This window comes from Marmota flaviventris, chromosome 14 (genome assembly GCF_047511675.1).
Source record: "Marmota flaviventris isolate mMarFla1 chromosome 14, mMarFla1.hap1, whole genome shotgun sequence".
In the NCBI taxonomy this organism is placed as follows: Eukaryota; Metazoa; Chordata; class Mammalia; order Rodentia; family Sciuridae; genus Marmota; species Marmota flaviventris.
In genome coordinates this window covers 4221541-4236477 of record NC_092511.1, presented here as the reverse complement: position 1 = coordinate 4236477, position 14937 = coordinate 4221541, and positions in this window count along the sequence as shown.

The window sequence follows — 14937 nt, the reverse complement described above, 5'->3', positions numbered from 1 at the left end:
CACCTGCTGGCCATCGTGGGACACTGCAAGCTGCTCGCTGTCCCCTTGCTCCAGGTTTGTAACCCTGGCCATCCCATGAAGGTCTGGAGCCACAGAAAACCATTCACAACTCAGGATCCTTCCAATTTAGTCTGGTTGCCTGAAAATACGCTTAAAGCACGGAGAGCTATGTTAAACTTAGGAAAGAACTTAATTGTGCCAATTGCCAGTCACTTCAAATGTAAAACTCTCCAATGGTCTTCATTTCATAAGAAGCAAGTTCCTTGGTGAGTAAATGCTAAGGAATTCCCCCTAGGTCTCCTGAAGTCAATTGGGGAACATGAAAACTGGCCCATTCTGTTATTCAAGGTGGTTTTTCTCAGGTTAACCCCTTGCCTCTTTCTAAATCCAGTTCAAGTCCCCCCACACACACACACAATCATCCCCACCCTCCAGGAGAGGGAAGCTCCTCCTTGCTCAGGTCTATTTCTAGTATCCTAAGAGGAGTATCTGAAGTATCCCTCAGAATGAGAAGCCCAGAGCCTGAAACACTGGAGGCTTCCTATCAGGGTTTGTGGAATTAATATCCCTTCATCCTTGCTGAGTAAGTTCTGCTCCTTTTAACAGGATCCAGTGATTCACACCTTAAGCTGAGACCTCAAAAGTTCTATGCATTGGTCTCTCACAGTGAGATGGGAGGACTTGGTCCCCGCCCCAGTTAAGATTCTGCCATGAGGACTCAGGAGATGCCTGGACTTCTGCCCCAGTGTCCAGCTGCCCTTGAGAAATCACTGGTGGGCCTGCTGACTCCACAAAGGACCCAGAGGATGAGGAAGCACAGGCGAGGCCCGTCCCGCCGTGTCTGCTGCAGCCCCACAGCCCCACGGTGCGTCGCTGGGCTCCTCTCTTACTCCCTTTCCCTGGAGCTGGGATCTGCTCCCCAACGCTGCCCCAGCATTTCTCTGCTAATAATCCCTTCTCTAACACACTCATCTCCAGCGATGAAACTAAATGCTTTTTCATGGGAAAATTTCAGGCAAGTATCGAGTGTAAACCAATATTGAAGTCTGTTGCCAGCCCAAGTGTCTATCCTGAAGCCTGGGAGTCACCTGGTCACCTTTCCACTTGGATGCAGCTCCTCAGACTCAGTGTGGTACATCTGAACCCTCCAGCCTCCTGTGCCTTTCAATCACCCTGTTTCCAGAACAATCTGGACCCAACAGGCAGCACTATGGACCAGGGGCCCAGACAGAACCCTGGGCCCTGTCATTGGCTCAACCTTCCAGGAATCCTAAGGAGTGCACTTCTGTCCTGTGAGGATACAGTCGAGAGATAGAAACCAGTTCAAGGTTCTCAGTGCAGCCTTTCAAACCCTGGTGCCAGTGGATGACAGTCCCTGGGTCTCCGAAGTCTCCTCCTGTGAGCTCCTCTGGGTCTCAGTTATCCCTCCTCCTCAGGTTAACCTTGGGTTTTTCTTTGACACAAGCTCAGGCCATCACACTGAGTGCTCATGCGTATGTGTGCACGCGCGCGCGCACGCACACACACACACACACACACACACACCTCAAGCACTTCATATGGTCAATTAAGTGCCAAGAAATGGGCACATGAGGAATGGACTCCTTGCTTGTTGGCATGAGCCGGCAGCAATTCCTCCCCAGGCCTGCTGAAATGCACGCAGGGGCGTGGCAGATGGTGGAACAGAGGCACCTGGCACTCAACAGCTCCTCATGGGAGTTGACCAAAGCAACAGGTGTGTGGAGGTGAGCGGCTCTGGGTAAACACTGGATTCAACACCAAAGAAGAGGCCTCCTTCTAGCAGGTCTAGAAGCATAGCAAGAGAAACTGACACCCAGAACCTGTCGCCCAGCACTGAGGACAGAAAAGGGGGACTTTCCCCTCTGAGGTGGCAAGGAGAAAGAGTCCCCCTGTGGCACAGAAGCCTGCCCACCCAGACATGCATCTTAAACCAATGCAGCTTAGACCCTGGAGTCTGCACAGAAGGTGGAGCTTAGGAGAAGGAATCTGTGTCACCTCCCAGCCACCTCTCAGCGTGCTCCAGCCAGAACCCCTGGCTTGTTTCCGTCCCTTGATCCTGTGGGCAGTCTGCTGCACTGCCCATGTGGCAGTGGGCTCCGGAGGCCGACTTGGTTTGGGAGACTGACTCAGGCCTCTTGAAGCTCTATGCTGCAAGGGACATGGCTGCCAGGGACTGGCAGATCAGGAGTCTGCCCTCGGAGAACAATTTCATGTAGTTTTACATGGATCTGAGGTTAGGGGCTGGTTTCACATGGCGACCAGGTCTAAAGAGGCCTGAGAGGCCAGGATCAAGGGTGGTGGACCATGTGATCTACACCAATTGTGCTCAGCCCTTGGCGGCTCAGAGGATGCAGAGTGGATGTAGCCTCCCCCACTCTGGGAATGCAGCTCTCAAGGTCCCAAGGGAACACACACTTGGAGTAGCATGCATTCTGGCAGGAAATTGAAGAGAGGATTTCGACTAACTCCAGCTGCAATTCACACGAACAATGCCTTTCAGACATCCCAGATGAAAGAACAAGGAGTGGGGGTGAAAATCTCTTGTCCTGCTCCAGGCTAGCAGAGTGCATAGCCAAAGAAGCCCAGAAGAGAACTGTAGACTAGCAGTCTGATTATCCACCCATGCTCACATTTCCAAGCACCTTGGTTAAGAAGGATTATTTTATTTTATTTTCAGTTTTTTATTTTAATTTTTAATTTTTTTATGATTTTTTCCAAATTTAAATTTTCTTTGTTTTTTTTCCTCATTTTTTAAATTTAAATTTTTCTTTTATAATTATTTTTTTATTTTTATCTTATATATAGTTTTTCTTTTTTAAAATTTTATGCCTCTTAAAATTGTTATTTGTTCTTTTTAGTTATATATGTCAGTAAAATACATTTTGACTTACATACATGAAGTGTAACTTCCCATTCTTGTACTTGTACATGTATGGAGTTACCCTGGTCATGTATTCATAGAAAACTTAGGAAAATTATGTCCAGTTCATTCTACAGTCTTCATTTTGTCCTTTATTATTTTATTATATAACTTTATATTTTTCTTACATTTTTTGTTTTTCATTTTATTATATTTTATTTTAATTTTGTTTTTAACTTTACTCCTTTCTTAAAATTTTTCTTCTTTATTTTTAATTTAATTTAATTTTTTTATTTCTTCATGGACCTTTGTTTTATTTATTTGTTTCTTTTATATGTGGTGCTGAGAATCAAACCCAGTGCCTCATACATGTCAGGCAAATGCTCTTCCACTGAGCTACAACCCCAGCCCCTATTCTTTATTTTTATCTTTTCTTGTTTATTTATTTATTTTTGGTTTTCTCTCTTTCTAAATTTTTTCTCTGTTTTTCCTCAATGCTGAGGATTGAACAAATTCAGGACCTCATGCATCTTGGGCAGGCACTCTGCCACTGCGCTACACTCCCAGTCCCTTAGAGAGGAACTGTGCCCAGCGCCAGCCATGACATGGTCCCATTCAATCAGTAGCCCACACTTCTACTTAAATAGTAGAAATGGGCTGGGGTTGTGGCTCAGTGGTAGAGTGCTCACCTAGCACGTGTGAGGCACTGGGTTCGATCCTCAGCACCACATAAAAATAAATAAAGAGATTGTGTCCAACTTCAACTAAAAAGGTATTTTTTAAAAAAGGTATTTTGTCCAACTACAACTAAAAGATAAAGATTTTTTTAAAAAGTAGAAACACATAGAAAAACTCAAAGATGTCACCAAAAGACTATTAGAATTAATGAAGAAATTTAGTAAAATTATCAGGGTACAAAATCAACATACAAAACTTGGTAGTTTTTCAATACATCAATAATGAACCAGCTGAGAAAGAAATCAGGAAAGTAATCCCATTCACGACATCCTTTCCTAAAATAAAACAAAACAAAACTTCAGTGTATGCCTAACTAAGTATGTGATGGTCCTCTACAATTAAGATTATGAAAGACCAAGAAAAAAAGTGAAGACACCAAAAGGTAGAGAGACCTCCCATGTGTGTGGGTTGGGAGAATTTACATTGCTAAAATTTACATTGCTAAACTGCCACAAAGTACCTAGTGCCACTACCCAAAGTACCTAGTCTATTAATTTCTATCAAAATACAAGTGACACTTTTTACAGAACTCGATGAAACAATCCTAAAATTCACATGGAAGCACAAAAGACCACGGCTAGCCCAGCAAGCTGAGCAAGAAGAGCAACGTTAGACAGGTCACAGACCTGATTTCAAGATGTACTACAGAGATCCAGGAGCAAAAATGGCACAAAAACAGACACACAGACCAATGGGACAGAACGGAGGGCTCGGAAATAAGTCCTGCAACTTTAGCTGGTTGTCTGCAAACGTGCCAATAACATGGGCTGGGAAAGGTCAGCCTCTTCAATCAGTGGTGCTGGGGCCACAGGATGTCCACACAGAGGACCCTGAAGCTGTCACTCTGTACCAAAGTTAAACCAATGACCTTCAGGTAAGACCAGAAACTCTGAAACCACTAGAGGGACACACAGGGGAAACACTTCAAGGTATCGGCCTGGGTGATGATTTCCTGGGTAGTACTCCAAAATCTCAGGAAATGAAAGTAAGAATTGACAAATGGGATTACACCAGATTAAAAGGCAAATCATGAACGGAGTTCAGAGATAGCCTATAGAATTTGAGAAAATCTTTACCAGCTATTCATCAACAGGATTAATTTCCACAGTACAGAAAAACTTCAAAAACTTACCATTAAAAAAGCAATCCAATTAAAAATGGACAAATGATCTAAATAGACATCATATCAAAAGGAGAAATACAAATGGCCAATACATATGTGAAAAAATGCTCAATATTTCTAGTCATCAGGGAAGTGCAAATGGAAACTAAATGAGATTTAGTTAGAATGACATTTATTAAAAAAAATAATAATGCTGCAAGAATGTCAAGAAAAAGGAATTCTTATACACTGTGGTGGGAATGTAGATCAGAATAACAACTAAAGAAAACAGGATGGCGATTCCTCAGAACACTGAACTAGAACTCCTACATGATCCAGCTACACCACACCTGGGTACATACCCAAATTGACTAACGTTTGGCTTTATGGTGTTTATTGGCGGCAAGTTATGCCACCTGTTTTATTGTGACATCATGACATCACCTGTGTGTCTCTCAAGGAGACATCTCATTTTGACAAAAACGTGGTCTCGCTTTACCATGAAATAATGACTATCTAATTTTTGTATAATCTTTCTATAAAAATGTTTGTATATATCTGGACTAAATACCTATGAGAGAAAGTTCTGGGTAATAAGATAGGTGTACATGAACGTTTGTAAAAAGTGAAACAATTTTCAAGGTGGGTTCCAGCTACTCTGTGTCATCCCTAACATGTCAGCATTGTTCACTTTAGCCTTTCCAGCACTTGTGTAATAAAATAGGCATCCCTTGGTATCCTTGGATTATTGGTACCAGGACTTCCCCCAGACACTCATACTCAGAAATGCTCAAGATTTCTGTAAAATAGCAGTGTATTTGCCTGTAACCTACACCCATCTATATATCTCTTTAAATCATCTCTAGATTGCTTGTAATGCCTAACACCATATAAAAGCTGTTTAAATAGTTTCTATGATTATTATTTAGGATACAAGGTCAAGAAAAAAATTTTTGTACCCATCCAATAGAGGTGCAGTGTTTTGTTTCTTGTTTTTGTTTTTGTTTGTTTTTTAAATATTTACTACCTACAGTTTGGGGACTTTCAATTCTGCTCTTCTGATCTCTTTGTCCAGGCCCTGGAAAACTTTACAGAAAGTTCCAGGCCTTGCAATGCTGCAGTCCGGCTGCAGTAAAATAACCGGGGGATGATGAACAACTTGTGTAGATTGATACAGCAGGAGTAGGAGCCATTTATTGTAGGACAACAGAGGTATTTATACATTCCACACAGCTTATCTTAATTAGCATAAACTAGATACATCAGTCAACCAATAAGGAATCTCCACACTTAATGGCTCGCTGGCCTTACTTCACAAACCACTCCCCCTGACAAAATGCCAGGCGCCATCCTGACTTGTTTACAGACTCTAACATTTAAATTACTAAGGGAAAGAGACACCCCAGTGGAACCAAGAATAATTAGGGCATGTGTTGATAAGAGCCCAGGAACTCTAGTTAAAAAGAAAAAGAAAGTTCAGAGCAGGAAGGATTATCAGGAAAAAAGTTGCAGCAAAAGGCTATTACTGAACAGAACCCTAAAGAGAGAAATAGAAGATCTTAGAAGATGGAAAAATATACCCTGTTCAGGGATAGGCAGAACTAATATCATCAAAATGGTGATATTACCAAAAGTTCTCTATAGGTTTAATGCAATGCCAATCAAAATCCCAACGGCATTTCTTGTAGAAATAGAGAAAGCAATCATGAAATTCATATGGAAAAATAAAAGACCCAGAATAGCAAAAACAATGCTAAGCAGGAAGTGTGAATCAGGCGGTATAGCGATACCAGACTTCAAACTATACTACAGAGCAACAGTAACAAAAACAGCATGGTACTGGTACCAAAACAGGTGGGTGAACCAATGGTACAGAATAGAGGACACAGAAACCAATCCACAAAACTACAACTATCTTATATTTGATAAAGGGGCTAAAAGCATGCAACGGAGGAAGGATAGCATCTTCAACAAATGGTGCTGGGAAAACTGGAAATCCATATGCAACAAAATGAAACTGAATCCCTTTCTCTCACCAAAAGTTAACAAAAGTTAACTCAAAATGTCAAGGAGCTTGATATTAAATCAGAGACACGGCGTCTGATAGAAGAAAAAGTTGGCTACGATCTACATACTGTGGGGTCGGGCTCCAAATTCCTCAATAGGACACCCATAGCACAAGAGTTAATAACTAGAATCAACAAATGGGACTTACTCAAACTAAAAAGTTTTTTCTCAGCAAGAGAAACAATAAGAGAGGTAAATAGGGAGCCTACATCCTGGGAACAAATCTTTACTCCTCACACTTCACATAGAGCCCTAATATCCAGAGTATACAAAGAACTCAAAAAATTAGACAATAAGATAATAAATAACCCAATCAACAAATGGGCCAAGGACCTGAACAGACACTTCTCAGAGGAGGACATACAATCAATCAACAAGTACATGAAAAAATGCTCACCATCTCTAGCAGTCAGAGAAATGCAAATCAAAACCACCCTAAGATACCATCTCACTCCAGTAAGATTGGCAGCCATTATGAAGTCAAACAACAACAAGTGCTGGCGAGGATGTGGGGAAAAGGGTACACTTGCACATTGCTGGTGGGACTGCAAATTGGTGCAGCCAATTTGGAAAGCAGTATGGAGATTTCTTGGAAAGCTGGGAATGGAACCACCATTTGACCCAGCTATTCCCCTTCTCGGTCTATTCCCTAAAGACCTAAAAAGAGCATGCTACAGGGACACTGCTACATCGATGTTCATAGCAGCACAATTCACAATAGCAAGACTGTGGAACCAACCTAGATGCCCTTCAATAGATGAATGGGTAAAAAAAAATGTGGCATTTATACACAATGGAGTATTACTCTGCATTAAAAAATGACAAAATCATAGAATTTGCAGGGAAATGGATGGCATTAGAGCAGATTATGCTAAGTGAAGCTAGCCAATCCCTAAAAAACAAATGCCAAATGTCTTCTTTGATATAAGGAGAGTAACTAAGAACAGAGTAGGGACGAAGAGCATGAGAAGAAGATTAACATTAAACAGGGATGAGAGGTGGGAGGGAAAGGGAGAGAGAAGGGAAATTGCATGGAAATGGAAGGAGACCCTCAGGGTTATACAAAATTACATACAAGAGGATGTGAGGGGAAAGGGAAAAATAATACAAGGGGAACAAATGAATTACAGTAGAGGGGGTAGAGAGAGAAGAGGGGAGGGGAGGGGAGGGGAGGGGGGATAGTAGAGGATAGGAAAGGCAGCAGAATACAACAGACACTAGTATGGCAATATGTAAATCAATGGATGTGTAACTGATGTGATTCTGCAATCTGTATACGGGGTAAAAATGGGAGTTCATAACCCACTTGAATCAAAGTGTGAAATATGATATATCAAGAACTATGTAATGTTTTGAACAACCAACAATAAAAGTTTTTTTAAAAAAAGGCTATTACTGAATACTTTTTGTTACTGGAGGGTGCGTGAAGCGGCGAGGTGGCTGCCAAGTGTGCGAGCCGGTCATGGCACAGCAAGGATTTTCCAAGAGGCAGCGGCGACTGGCTCTTCCCCGCCCCCCCCCCGCCCGGGAATGGGATACCACTGCGAGAGCCCAAATCCAAACCTGTGCCCGGAGGCAGTTGGCAGTTTGAGTCCCGGACGCTGCCCGTCTGGGGCTGCCCAAGGACGCTGCAGTTCTGCAGAGGACGCACATGGCGTCCCTAAAGTTTGATCATTTCCAAGGCCAGTAACTACAATGGTTCTCCCACACCTGGAGGCTAATGAGTAATGAGCACTATTAAGGCTTGTTTCAAATGTAAAAAAAAAAAAACTTGAGATAATATACTAAATTGTTCGGAAGGTTGTTTTCTTAGTGGAATGCTACAGGATTTTCTTTAGCATCATTGCTGGAGTTCCTGCCTTCATCCCAGTGCCCGTGAAAACAAGGGTAGAAGAATTTCCAGTGTTGCTGAAAACCGGATGAGACTTCGGCTGAGAAACGGACAAGACTTCAAATCAAGCTAGCTGCCTGCAGAACTTACCTGGACTGTGATTTACCTGAACTGTGAGTTAATCTATTGAGACACTGCTTTACCTGGACTGAGACAACAAACTGTAATCTACAACAAATTGTAACTCCGTATCTTTGCTAACGGTGTCATTGCTGGTATAATTTTTCCAAGGGCTTCTTGCATGGAGCCATCAATTGGCTTGGTATTGTGACATTTTGTATCCTCCCCTTCTGCTTGTAGCAGATTATTTATGGTGTTTGTGTAAAAACCACTGGTCGTTATTTAAATTAAACAAAAGGGGGAATTGTTAGAGTCTGTAAACAAGTCAGGATGGCGCCTGGCATTTTGCCAGAGGGAGTGGTTTGTGAAGTAGCCAGGGAGCTATTAAGTGTGGGGATTCCTTATTGGTTGACTGATGTATCTAGTTTATGCTAATTAAGATAAGCTGTGTGTAATGTATATATACCCCTCCTGTCCTACAATAAACGGCTCCCACTCCTGCTGTATCAATCTACACAAGTTGTTCGTCACCCCCCGGTTATTTTGCTGCAGCCTGACTGCGGCATTGCAAGTCATACAGTTTCTGTCACAAATACTCAGCCAGGTCCTTGTGCATGGAAAGCAGTTGCAGGAAATAGGTGAATGAACACAGCTGCGTGCCAGGAAGACTTCTGAATGACACTGGAATTTGAATTTCACATATTTTTGTGTAACAAAATGTTTTCATTTCTCTGGTTTGCCAAATTTTTTAAAATATAAAAATCATTCTTATCTCTGTAAAATGCCAGACCACAGGTGGCATTGTGCCCATGTCTGTAGATTGCCAATTCCTGGTTTTGTATGTCCTTGTCCCTGAACCATAGTGTCTTGGTTACTGTAGTTTCAGGAAATCTTGAAATGGGTGGTATGAGTCCTCCATCTTTTTCAAGATTGTTTTAGCTATTCTATGTTCTTTCCATTTCCAGATAAATTTTAGAGTCAACTCTTCAATTTCTACCCCCCAAAAATATGAGAGGATGTGAGAGTACTTTGACTTTGTAGAGCAATTTGGAGAGAATCAACATCTTAATGCTATTGAGTCCTCTAATCCATGAACATTGTCTTTTATTTATTTAAATCTTTAATTTCTCTTAGCAAAATATTGAGATTTTCAAAGTAAATATCTTGCACATATTTTATTAAACAAATTCCTAAGGATTTTACAATTTTGTTGCTATGGAAATGGCCTTATTAAACTTAATTTTTCAAATATTTGTGGTTAGTATATGGAAATGAAATACATTTTTATGTGTTGATGTTGTATCTTACAACATGGCTAAATGTATTTAGTACTTAGGGCAGTTTTGTGTGGCTCTGTTAGCATGTTTTACATGAGTAATTGTGTCATCCACAAAGAAAGTCAGTTTTACTTCATCATGTCAACCTCATGCCCTTGATTTATCTCTCTTATATAGCTTCAGACCTACTGCAGTGTAGGGTAGAAATGAAAAGAGCCATCACCTGCCTTGTTCCCAGAGTCACAGGACAAGCATCCAGCATTTCACTACTAATTGCAGCTTTTCTATTGATCTCTTAAAAAAATTGTAGCTTCATTCTACTCATAGTTTATTGAGAGTTTTTATACAAATGGAAGTTGAGTTTTCTTAAGAACTTTTTCAATAACTAATGATTATATAACTTATTTTTTTTATTCTGGTGACTTACATATTTCTAGATTTGAATTGTCAAATTTAACCAAAAAATCTGGCATCTATGTTCACACAATTTTCTTTTATTATAGTTTGTCAGGTTTTAGTATCTCTCTTATTCTGGTATTATTAAACAAGAGGGGCAGTAGTCACTGTTCATTTATTTTCTGAATGTGTTGTGAGAGTTTTAGATATGTATTCTTTAAACATTTGATGGAGTTCATCAGTGAAATCATCTGGGTCTCAGGTTTTCATGGGTTTTATGTTTGCTGTTAATGTTGATCTGGAAAGTTTTTGATTATGAACTCAGTTTCTTTACTCTTTAGATTTTCTTTTTTTATCATTTGTGATTAGTTTGTTTGTCAAGAAATTTGTCCATATCATTCATTTTTGTCAAATTTATTGGTATTTTTATTCTTTATGTGTTGTAGTGACATTACCTGCTGATACTGGTAAAGCCACATCTTTAATATCATGAACTTGGCGGTGGTTCTACTTTGCAGGGATGCACTGAAATGGCTCCTCCTTCCCTGAACCACACCTGCTCAGAAGGCACGACCTTTGACTTTCCAGGGTGGTCAAGGGACAAGCCAAATCCAGTCACCACTTTCTAATAACATAATCGTGGGCAATTTTGCTGATAGTTTCTGACTCAGTTTCTCATCTATCCTTTTAAGGATGAAGTCAACTGCTCAGGGCTGAAGAAAGCGTTGCCAATATTGAGGAGAAGTCACTTAGCCACAGGGGCCATCTCTCAGGATAGAAAACTGCTTCCAGCATTTGTAAGGACGGGCTGCTGCAGTGTCGGCTGGGATGTGGTGAGGGCCGCGGGGAGCCCCTGGCAGCCGTGATGATGGCAGAGCACTCTCATTCCTTTCTCAAGATAGTCATCCAACAGTGGGGTCACCAGAGGGGGAAAATTCCAAGTATGTGTCCTCACCCCATGGCCTCCTGCAGCTGCTGTCCTGGGCACACAATGGGGTCGTGTTGTAAGGAAGTCACAGTCAAGAGGCAGCACAAATGAAGTATTTAGTTTTATTGAGTCACATTACAATAATTATGGAGAATACTGGGCCCCAAATGTTGCTTATTCCATCCAGAGGGACAATGCCCTCACTGTCCAGTGGCTGATGGCCACGGGCCTGGAGGTGGCCCCAGCATGCTGCAGCCTGCACCTACTGAAGCTGCCTGCAGCAGGCTCTGGAGGGAGAGGCCCTGAGGGTGGCTCTGGGAGAAAAACCGATCCCCAGACCCGCAGTGGTAGGTCAGGATCTCCTGTTCCTAAGTGGTTCAGGCCCTGCTTCTCCAAGGGCTTGGCTTCTGTGTCCGCGTCCCCCATATGAACCATCTGGGTCCTGCCCACCATCGCCAACGTGCAGAAGCACCAGTCAAGAGATCGTCCTAACGAAAGCCATCTTTGAGGCAGAACTTGAAGGAAAGAAGCAAGTTCTGGGCTGAGAAATGATGATTCCGAGCTAGGGACAAGTGCTCCAGACAGGTCCCCCGTCTTTTGTCCTTGTGCATGCCAGAGAGCCCCACGCTGGCTTTCGGATCTGCCCTCCCACTCCCCTTTCTCTAGCTAATGAGTAGGAGCTCCCCACTGGCAGCGGACACTCCCCAGAAAGTGTGTGCAGCCCTGCCAGTCTCCTTCCTTCTGTCTACAACCTGCTTCTTTCAAGATGAAATTTGCACATTAGCTCCCCTGGGAAAATCCCACCCCCACCACTGTGCTTGCCGGGAGTTATAAACCGTTATGTGTCATAAACTGTCACCCACAGGACATGACACCATTCAACCTCTGGGTGTGCGACAGTAGCATAAGCAGGATCCTATCATCTTATGAGGATTTGTCCCCAAACCTGTCTGTCTTGTAGACCAGCTTCCCTGGCAATGAATGGCTAAGGGTCTCGAGGGGAGTCACTGTGGAGGGTTTCTTACTGCCTCTGCGCAAGGCATTGGCGAGGTTCGGTGGGGGACGTGCGGAACCAGGCCTGCTCTCGGACACGAGAACTCACGCGGAGCCTGGGCAGGTGCTCTGTCCTCCTGGACAAACAGGAGCCAGGTGGCATAACACGGATGGGCAGATGTTTCTTGTTCAAGGAGCTGAGGACTGGAGAATGGGGGAGGGGTCAGAGGAACGTTGCTGTGCAGGAGGGCACTCCGCAGGCCACACAGCCTGGGCCACACAGCCTGGGCTCGGGAGCTAGAAGAACGTTCCAGAATCATAGCTGCTCTGGTTTGCATCTGTAATGTCCCCCAAGGCACATATTTTGAAGACTTGGTACCCACCCTGGTCCTATTAGAAGGTGGTGGAGCTGTTAAGAAGTGGAGCCTTCTGGTTGTTGTGTGCGTGCCGTTGAAGGTGACAGTGGGACCCCATGTCCTCACGGGTCTCTCTCCCCTGCGATGGCTTTCTGCTGTGCACTCCCAGCCAGGGTGTGTTGCCTCCCCGCAGGCCCAAAAGCAACAGGGCCAACTGCCATGAATGGATACCTCTGAGCCCAAAATAAAGCCAAACGAGCCAAAGTAAGACTTCTTTCCTTGCAAGTGAATTATTTCATGTATTTTCTTACAGTAGCGGGAGCTGCCTGGCACAGTGACGGTGTGACCTGGGAAGGCCAATTTGTGTCTCTGCCTCAGTTTTCTACCTGGGGGATACCAGCATGATGGAATACCATATGTCTTCAGTCCTCATCATAAGGACTGAAGGGTTCAGGCATGGAAAGGGCTGAGGCCAGCGCTGGCAGTACGAGTTCTGGACAAGTGTCAGCAGGTTACCATGGTGACAACCAAGGAGGCAGCAATGGTGGTCAAGCCCCTCAGTGCACCAGGCTCCCATTACTCTGCTAGCCCGGGGCAGGAGCTCCAGATCTCAAGGCCGCGTGGGGACATGCCACTCTCTCCAGTGGTAACTCTGGGTTAATTTAAAAAGTCGCCCACTCCTCACAGTGTGTTTCTTAGGATACTCTACTACCCTCTTCACTCAACAAGTCAATTAAAAACGCAGTACTGACCCGACGCCAGAGAAGCCCCCTGACCTCATGTCTGTCTTCATGTGAGTATGGACATAGTGCGGCTCCTACCCTCCCGCCAAGGGTCATGACCGATTTCCAACACGTGACAGACATGTTCATGATCTAGAGTCACAAAGCACAACGGGGAGTACAAAGGAGTGTGATTTTGCAAAGATCAAACTTGAAGGAGACTGGGAAGGGCTTCCTGGAGGGGCTGCTGCATGCACTGGGTCTGGAAGGGTGAGCAGACCCTCCTGGGGCAGATGGGAGTGACCCCTGGCAAAGAAGCATCCAGAGAAAGGTCTGAGAGGCAGCAGAGCCCTCCGGGATTTCCAACTTGTCCGGCACAGCTGAAGTGGAGGGTAGATTGTAAGCAGGTGAGTCTGGAGAGGTGTGAGAGGGTTCAGCAGGGTTTCACAGGCAGTGATGGTACAGGAGACAGTCCAGGGGAGGGGAGACAGTGCGCAGAATGAGTGTCAGGCCCTGGTTCTGGGCCAAACATGAGTCCCTTTCGTGCCATGACCCCACCTGCAGCTCAGCCCCTCTCCACGAAGGCTCTGGGCTTCCAGCCAAGGAAGTGCCTTCCATCCTAACATTTCAGAACGTCTTCAAAATCCCGATTACTCAACATTTGTCCCAAAGTTTGTTGGTGCATTTATTCACTCATCCCACAAATATTATCACGTATTTGCTTTGTACCCAAGACCACCAAGTGCCAAGACCTATTGATGAAGACGCTGCCCTTGTCACCAAGCAGCCACTCACTCAGGTGACAGTAGTTGAATTAATGACACTCTTTACAAGTAAGATACTTGAGAAAAGAGCAAGAATGTACCACGGAAAAGACAGTGGGGAAGGAGGGGGTGGTCAACACGCCACAAAAATTGAGGAAGGCTTCTTGCAGGATGTGTCTGACTCCGAGGTTCCTGCTGAGTTTTAGGAGGTGGACAGGCTCTTCTTCCTCGAATCCTGGCTCCTTCGTGCTCCTCAATTTTTCCCCTCAATTTCTTTCCTCCTCTCATTTTTTTTAAGAAGCAAGGAAAACCAGGTCATACCTTCTACTCTGCTTTGAAATCTCCTCTGCAAAATACCCAAGTCCTTTGCTTGCACGTCCCTCTTTCCAAACAACCAGAGGATGGGATCCAACTCAGCATTTCTGTAAGCACCCCCTTTCCCAGGTCACAAGAACATGCTCCTTGCCGTTTCCTCTGAGCCTCACAAGTGGCCCCAGGGACTTCTGTATTCCTACTAGCAGTCTCCTTGCAGCGACCTCGGCATTGTTACAAAGCTGCTTCAAAGTTTTAGGCATTTGTTTCAACAGCATTTCTTCCAGGTACCGACACCTGAATCAACGGGAACTACCAAGAAAGGGAACCATTTGGAGGTGAGTCCACTGGGTGAGTCCAAAATGCGTAGGGCAGGCTGGAAATGCTTTCTCAGAAAATCCCAGCTTTTCCTTCTCCTAAGTTCTTCAGCTGAGGAGCATAGGCCCGCCC